Source organism: Haliotis asinina, chromosome 7 (genome assembly GCF_037392515.1).
Source record: "Haliotis asinina isolate JCU_RB_2024 chromosome 7, JCU_Hal_asi_v2, whole genome shotgun sequence".
NCBI lineage: Eukaryota > Metazoa > Mollusca > Gastropoda > Lepetellida > Haliotidae > Haliotis > Haliotis asinina.
In genome coordinates this window covers 53,620,246-53,629,887 of record NC_090286.1, presented here as the reverse complement: position 1 = coordinate 53,629,887, position 9,642 = coordinate 53,620,246, and positions in this window count along the sequence as shown.

The following is a 9,642-nucleotide window of genomic DNA, read 5'->3' as shown; positions in this document are numbered from 1 at the left end:
TGACACGTCCTCGTCTCGCCCCTCTGTGAAGCTGGAACCAGTACGAATCTCGCTAGATAGTGGTGGACGGGCGGTTTCCTAGACAACAAAGATGGTGTGACAAGATGAAATGATTTCCAGGAATCCATATTGCTGATTGCTAGCGAAGGATGTTGAGTCTGTAAATTCAACAATCTTTTAGCAGAGAACAGAGTCAAAGAGTTTTACGATGACAGGTAATAGTGCGATTCCCCGATATGAATCTGCGATGGTCTTCGACTTATGTCCACCTTTGAAAATCTGTATTGCGAGTCCATTTGACCAATCTGTTGGGATGTATCCTGACATCAAGATGGCTTTGAATAGTGTTGCTAGACATCTGTACAAATGGTCTCCTCCGTACTTCAAGAGCGCATGCTTGTTGCCGTCTATTCCAGCTGTCTCGTTGGACTTTAAGCTATTACAGACTTCTTGATTTCATCTATGTCGCAGACTCTCAGATGAAGTTTGTTCCTCACATCTTTATACAATTCTATTTTTCCTGTAAATTACGTTGGACAAGCAATCGTTTATTGTATTTTAGCCCACCGGCTATTATACAAGAGAGTTGCATACAGCGTTGTGATACATGTTTTGGGAATATACATTAGGACATAGCTAATTGTAAGTGCTCGTTCCGACGAATAAATGCATACTTAACATAGAGAGCGAGGTTACGAGGGGTGGATTCTTTATTAGTTGTTAATGCACTAGTGAAGGCCATCAATGATGGTTTCGATAGATAATATTCTGGGATAAAGCTGTAACGTAAATCTTCATAAAACGGACAATCAAGGGTAAAATGTATTTCATCCTCAACTGAAGAATTGCATAAAGGACAAATTGTTTCAGATTTTGGGATGGACAGTTTTCTACCTCTATTTACCATTAAGTCCAACAAGCCTGTCCTGTCTTTGGCAAATATGTTTCTATTACGGTTAAAAGTTAGTATAGACAAATACAATTTAGGTTGTATTAGAGTTTTAAATGTCGCTTATGATTCATAACGAGAGCTACTTTCTAGAGTGAAATGCCACTCCTGAAAAAACATAGTAACCGCTCGATCACGAAATTCTTTTGAAAATATAAAGACACCCCAACACCCTGGCTTATCCATACCAGACCATACCCATGAGAAAACAGAAGATTTCTTATATGTGATGCCCAAGATATTTTACCCATATTATCTAGATGAACCATCATATTATATGTTTTTGGTAGACTACTTTCAGGCATTATCAGAATTTTAAACCAGTATTTAAGGCATCGTATTTGTGAATTAATATACATGGGGTGTCTCCCGCATTCACCGTAAACCATACAATTTGGAGTGGCGGGTCCAACACCTGAAATTTTTTTGCAAGTCATAATCTCTCCAAGTAATCGTAGCGTTGAAATCCCCACACTTCCGATCCAAATAATAAAATGGGTTGTACCTGGGCATGAAATAGTTCGAAAAATATATTTGGAGTACACACTCCACATTCCTGGGACATAGATAAAATGGAAGGCGTAGCTTTCTTTGCACGTCGAACCACGTCATGGACACAACATTTTTAATTCATCGTATGTAAAAAGATTATTCCCAGATATGTATATTGATTGACAACAGCAACAGGTTTTCGGTATAAAAATACACTTCTCCTTGGATGCTATAGCACCACCCATTCTAAATATGACTATGTTAGTATTGTCTAAATCAACAGATAGTTTCCTGTTTGCAGAATAACTTTCAAGAATATTTAGTTGATTTTGCAAACCAGTAATAATTTCGGATATCGTACAAAGTAAAAAGATGATCCGTTGTGGAGTATTGCTTACGAAACCCAGCTTGAGTCTCAAGAATCTTGTCCCTCATGTTTGCCCATTTAGACAGTTGGCTATTTAATATAGAAGTGAAGACTTTTCCGAGAATACACATAAGAAATATTCCCCTATATAGGGGAACTTAGGTTGGTAAAGGGCAATAATTTACCTTGGTTTTTGTAAACATTTTTTCAGATGATCAGCCATTGCGTTGCATATATTCTGTGGCACCTTTGCCTTTGTACCATCTGTTTCAAGGCCGGCAATGTGTTTATTCCTCTTTCCTTGACTTAAGATTGATCAGGACCGTTTTGGTCTGTATCCCCGGCGCTGAAAATATCTCTGAAGTAGCTTGTTTCATAAGAAGCGGCTTCATTTTTAAGGTTGTTTCTGAAGACATATTTTGCCTCTTATACAGTCTGAAAGTTTCGTGTTACAATCCTCTAGGTGTACCTACTTCTGTCAACTCTAATCTTCCCTGCATCGGAATCTTGTGATTAGGTTTAACAGGTCACTTCAAGTTAAGTTTCAGATATTTCTTAAAATGCTACTTTAGTACGTACAATGTCGCTGAATAGGAGTAATGTTTCTACAAGAGCGTTTTAGAAATTCTCAATATCTTCATCGTTTGGTTTGAAAACAATGAGCAGCTTCCCAGTTTCCACTGAAGTAATGTTCAGACATATTTAGGATTGGTCAGATGATGTTGCATCTAGAATTCAGTAGTTTAGAAAGATAAGAACAGTCAACTGATTTACAAAGCATGTTCTGGGCAATTATAGATGCATCTACAGTATTCACTTGGACTTGTATCAAGAGAGGATTTGTCTTGAAAAATTGAAATATTTACTGTTGAGCTAACCTCCATATCCACCTACATGTATGACTGGCTGGGATTTCTGTATGTAGGCTATATATTTCGGCTACCATGGAAAACTATTTGTGTATGCTAATATACAACTACTGGCTTCAGTATGTTTTGCAAAATGTACGTGTTGCTGAGTGTTTCTATTTATTGTAACAGTTTGGAAAATAATTGTTGTTTTTGTCAGAATTGACTTTTAGTTGGTAATTACCCAGAATGACCCTTGCATGTGAAATACTTGGTCCCTTACTGAAGAGTAAAGTGAAACTTACCCATAGTGTTAATTACAAGTGGTATCCAGAAATAGGTAATGCAGTAATCTCATGGCCAAGATCTGTCAGGAGTTGACGAGTCACAAAACATAAAATATATCCATGCTGGGAATCACAAGAGAGATGACGACTCTATGTCGGAGCCCTTTGACTGTCTTTCTGCTCTGTGTGACTGTCTCGCTGCTCTGTGTGACTGTCTTTCTGCTCTGTGTGACTGTCTCGCTGCTCTGTGTGACTGTCTTTCTGCTCTGTGTGACTGTCTCGCTGCTCTGTGTGACTGTCTCGCTGCTCTGTGTGACTGTCTTTCTGCTCTGTGTGACTGTCTCGCTGCTCTGTGTGACTGTCTCGCTGCTCTGTGTGACTGTCTCGCTGCCCTGTGTGACTGTCCCTCTGCTCTATGGCTGTCTCCCTGGTCTATGTGACTGTCTCTCTGCTGCCACAATCTGCAAAACAAGCTACTGGAGGTCATGTTTAGGAGTTGCCAAAAAGTACAAATTGAACTGTCAGTTCATGTCAGTTCGCGGAAACTGTCTATAACACGAACGTGTGAGTGATACCCGGAATCTAAAAGGAAAGTAGACTTCAACAGTCGACGTAAACCCAGCTGAAATATTTCACCTGTTTGAAGGATATCTGGGATTCATTAGTCACTGATATTCCTAGTAGAAATGGATGTCAGTTTCAGTGATTTAAACATGCTTTGCTTGGTCGGACTCGTACAACATACTTACTTTTTGTAGTGCGTCGAATGTTCTTCCTGGTTGTGTCCTAATGGTATGCACATTTATGTGACAATCCTGTAGGCGTGGTAATGTCACTTAAACTAATCATCATACAGATTGATCGTAACAATAATACCTCAACTTTCAAACATTGTATTGACTTGTGTTGAAAGCAACGGGTCTCTTAACGAGATGATAGTCTTTCCAAATAAACTCCGTTAGTAAACTTAACAGGTGACTAACGTAAAAATAGCATCTACGTTATCATCGTAAGGACTTTTTATAGTTATTACTGTAATCAGAGACCATACCATATGGCCTCTGCTGTAATCACTTGTATCACTCACGGTTGTAAGTGTCGCAATCACTTCAGGGCGATATTTGTAGCCAACACGCCATTGTCTGTACTCAATGTGATCAGACTAAAGGCATTAGGTTTTACATGACACCAAGATCTACACCACGCCCAGTAGAAGGTACCTTGCAATACGGATCTACAGCCCGTCTAGTACAGCTAGGCTACCTTGCAACGAGGATCTACAGCTCGTCCAGCACTGGGTACCTTGCAACCAGGATCTACAACACGTTCAGTACCGGATACCTTGCAACCAGGATCTATGTTCTGTCCAGGACTGAGTACCTTGTAACCAGGATCTACAGTCCTTCCAGTACAGGGTACCTTGCAACCAGGATCTATGTTCTGTCAAGGACTGGGTACCTTGCAACCAGGATCTACAGCTCGTCTAGTACAGGATATCATGCAACCACGATCTACAGCCCGTTCAGTACTGGGTACCTTGCAACCAGGATCTACAACCCGTCTAGTACAGGGTACCATGCAACCAGGATCTACAGTTCGTTCAGTACTGGGTACCTTGCAACCAGGATCTACAGCCCGTCCAGTACAGGGTACCACGCAACCAAGATCAACAGTCCTTTCAGGACTGAGTACCTTGCAACCAGGATCTACACCCCGCGCAGCACTGGGTACCTTGGAACCAGGATCTACAGTCCTTCCAGTACAGGGTACCTTGCAACCAGGATCTATGTTCTGTCCAGTACTGGGTACCATTCAAAAAGATCTACAGCCCGTTCAGTACTGGGTACCTTGCAACCAAGATCTACAGCCCGTTCAGTACCGAGTACCTTGGAACCAGGATCTACAGTCCAGTCACCTTGCAGCCAACCTTTACAACTTGTCCAGATAGGGTACTTTGCATCGAGAATATACAGCCCGTTCAGTATTGGTATCTTGCAGCCAGGATCCCCGGTCGGTCCTGTACTTGGTTCCTTCCAACCTGGTTCTATACACTGTCCCTTTCAACCATGTACCGAGCTTTAGAAATTGTGCAGCCCCTGTATCCTTCAAGCCAGACTGTGACCGTGGTTGCCTCTTCACCAGGCTGTACACACAACAAATTCGGAATGACTCTGGGACGGGAGTTTTAAAGATATTACTGAAAGAGAAAATATTAAGCAAACACACAATGGTTACTTAAAGAACAGCTGGCACCGATCAAATGCTGGTTTTATTCAGCAACTAACAATACCCGTGTCAGCTCATACCCATTCATCTAGTATATAGGCCTTAATAGTATATTCAGGGTGTACTCCTTCGTTTTCAATTCTTCGACTGCCACCGATAAACGTTCGTGTGTCACAATGGTTGTACTATTGACAGGTAACAATTTGGATTGTCCTGCATCTATGTAAACTCGGCCATGCAAAGTTATCCAGGTTTAGGTAATTTAGTAACATCATGGTCAAGATCTGTCAAGAGCTGACGAATCACAAAATATATCCATGCTTGGAATCACACCAGATCTGACAAGCTTCCGCCGAAGCCATTAGACTGTCTTTCTGCTCTCTGCACTGTGTGATTATCTCGCTGGTCTTTGTGACTGTCTCTCTGCTCTGTGACTACAGATTATTATACAATGTCGTCACAATGGTGATGTACAAATCTTGGACGACTAGCAAATACTAACCTCCGTCTATAGGACGCACTTTAATTTATCTGTTCCTCTGTAAATTCAATGTAACAAAGCAACATATATCAGTAACTGATTATAACAGTTACTCAGACATATTTCTTCGTTTCATACAGTGACTTCATTGATCCATTGTCAGTATAAGCAATGCACTTCACAGAGAGAGTCCCTTTAACAAAAGCAATAAACTCTTACGTGTGAGTTCACATCGTCAACCGTAACACCATGACGCGTGTTTGTTTAGAGACGTGACATGATCACTAAACATATTGATTATGTAAAAGCATAAGCAGTATTATTAGCTTTCGTGGAACTAGAAGCTTCGATTATTCCATGAACCACTACAATGCCTACAAGTTCAATGGGTCGTATGACAAAACTGCACTACTTTCTTTCATCAACAGAGCTGTCTTTACAGCATTACCTTTTTATTTGCACTCAATGGAATCACTGTTTTGTGATATAATATCAGTAAATCGAGCAGCGTGGTGCAGTGTACGTAGGGATACTGTTTTGCTGTAAAACCACAAATATTTTTGGTCAGTCTGTCTTTCCTCTACCCAGCCCATAAAACCCCACCGAAAACAATTAATGAATTCAACCTTCCTCACTTAATACCATCCAAAGAGACTGCGATTAATTTAATCGAATTAATCGTGGTAATAAGTAATACTTAGCACTTGTTTACAGAGTACAGGTTGGACGCGTGTAGATTTAACAGGTTTTCTTAACACGTGTACGTTCTTTTAAGAGCGAATATGTGGATACACAGTGACATTTAAAAAGAGGTCAAATGTAACATATGGTTATATATTGAAAATAACACTTTGTCAATAAAGTACAGATTATAGTACTTTTTCAAGTTGTTTCCGATCCAGGATTTGAATCCACGTTCTCAGAGTCAGACACCTAATTGCCAGCAACAAAATCAGCGATCTAACCCACTCAGCCAGAGCGTGGGTTCGAATCTTAGAAAGGACTCCACCTAGTAAAAACCAGCTAGAATCATACTAAAAAAGTTTAATCCCAAATGTAAGACATTACAAGAGCGGATAAATATACAGGCAACCAAGGTCCTCAGTGTTACAATGCATCTAAATACACCTAAATCTTTGCTTCCGTAAAGCTTCTCACATCAAATTGCAATTTCCCTTTGTGTTGGATTTGTCCTGCGTGAACACATATTTAAGAGTATCTGTTGTGCACTCTACAACTTGGCCAACACTGTCACTTAAAGATTATCCTACTACCCGTGAGGATCCGGGTTAGAATTGGTTCTCATAACTGTCGTAAGAGGCAACTAACATGATCGGGTGCTCAGGGTCACCGGCCTTGTTGACATCGTATTCCAACTGCTTATATGGTTGCTTATGATGTCAATCACTGGCTTGTCTGGTCCAGACTAGATTATTTACAGATCACCGCCGTGTACATAGAATATTGCTGATTGCAAAAATGTATTTTTGTTGCGGAGTATTTCTATTTATTATAACAGTCTGGATTTTTTTCAGAATTGCCTACACTATTGCTGACTGGTGCGTTAAACAACAAACTAAAGGTTGTCTGTGGTGGGAAGCGATGCCATAGAAAGAACAAGCTGGACCATCACACCCTCTTTAAATGCATGTACGAAAGAGACCCTTTAAGATCAGGCTTGGAATTGATCTTCAGTATCCCATGCTTACCGTAAGAGACGACTAATACGATCAGGAGGTCAGACCCGTTGACTTGGTTGACACATGTCATCGTATCCCAATTGCGTAGATCGATGCTCATTCTATTGATCACTGGATTGTCTGGCCTAGATTTGATTATTTACAGACCGCCGCCAGATAGCTGGAATATTGCAGAGTGCAGCGTAAAACTAAACTCACTCACTCGCTCATAAAAATGAGAATAAGACTTTGGTCATTTCAACATGGGGGGGTTTGTGACTAAAACAAGACTAAATATTGAAGTAAGTGTAAAATGTGTCAACAAGACTGGCTTCAGAGAATTTCATGAAGAATCATTCTAGCATTTGAACATGAGGAAATCTTAACCCAGCCTGTCTAATGATGTAACAGGAGAATGAGCAGATTAAACAGACATGAAAACATCATGTCAAAAGCTTGCACAAACTGACATTTTCATTTAAGCTTAACAAAAACAGACGTTTGTATTTATTTCAACAGTAAGGATCCTAGCATGAGAATGAACAAAGGTAGTTGCGGACTACTTCAATTCAGTGCCTGTAACCATTTTTGAAAGTTTCAGCAGGAAGCCCCAGTTCCCATCTCACTCATTGTTTGTTTCATCTGCTGTGAATGGCACAGTTAGGAGGGTTTCATTAAACATCTCACACCTATTTCACTATCAAAAAGAAATACTGCTTAATGTCAAATTAATCCAACCACCATACAGTTAGTTATTGGCATACTGTTAGAAGGATAATGACATGAAAAACCATGAAGAAGGATAATGACATGAAACATGAAAAACCATGAAGGATAATGACATGAAACATGAAAAACCATGAAGAAGGATAATGACACGAAAAACCATGAAGAAGGATAATGACACGAAAAACCATGAAGATGTAAAAACCTTTATTTTCTCTTTGTGGAAACAAACATACATGTGTATACTACAAGCTTTGGCACAAACATATACATACTTATCAAATTAAAACACCTCAAAGGTCCCTGTAAGTAATAAATGAACAGAAAATTAACATTACACAATTTCCCATAAGTAGATTAACAAAAACAATATTCTGCCTGTGGTATAAATGGCTGTCATGTCTACATTCAGGTGGGATCTCAGGGGGTTGCTGAAGTAAAGTATATACTCTGACAGTTAGAAAAACAACTAGATTTGTTTGAATCCTGAATCTTGTAAGATAACAAGAAAAGAGTCTGCAAATAAAATAAAATAAGATGTTTGCAGTTATTGTTGAAGACTGTACTTATATGTTCATTTCAATTACCAATTAGTCTCCAAGAGAATGAAAGGATGAATTGTAATTTCAAACATCATTTCACACTGCTTTGATAAATGGCAAAACAGTTTTCACCAAGATATTAGGTGGCACCAACAAAACACACAATTAAACAATATGTTTGGTTGAATTACAGCTGTTATATAAATGTACAAGATATAAATATGTAATATAAAAGTATGATGCATTATATCCTGTACGTAAACAATTTTACATCACGTCTTACATACATCCTATAAAAAAGGACGGATTAAAATGCTGACAATACTGTAAGTACTTAGTGACAAGGACAGGCTGTACACATGATGTGTACAATGGAATGTAAAACATGATTAATTTGTATAACAGACACATTTTAGAGATTTGAGTGAGTGAGTGAGTGAGTGAGTGAGTGAGTGAGTGAGTTGGGTTTTATGCTGCTTGTTGCAATATTCCAGCAATATTAAGTTGGGGGACACCAGACATGGGCTTGACATATTGTACTCATGTGGGGAATAAACCTGGGTCTTTGGTGTGGTGAGCGAGCACTTTAACCACAAGGCTACCCCACTGCAACTGGATATATGGTATGTACAATGGAATGTCTACATGATGAATGTATCCTGACACATGATATTCTGAACTTAAGCACCTCAGAAATTTATCCAGTATCACACAGGCAATATCCAAAATACTTCATTGCTAATAAAACTTAATTTGAAATTTGAATTTCAATTTTTAGTCAATATAAAAACAATAATAATTCAGTTTCTACATGCATTTCAAGAATATACCTATGGTTCATAATGTATCAAATTCAGACAAGTGAACTACTGATCTAAGTACTTGGTACACTTAGTGAGAATCGTTGTAACAATACTCCAGTATCACCGGTGGGACACTAGAAATGGGCCCATCACATTGTGCCCATGGTGGGACTCAAAGCCCAGTCTTCAGCAGTTATGGAAGATATGAATGAACAATGCATATATCATTTAAAGAATACATA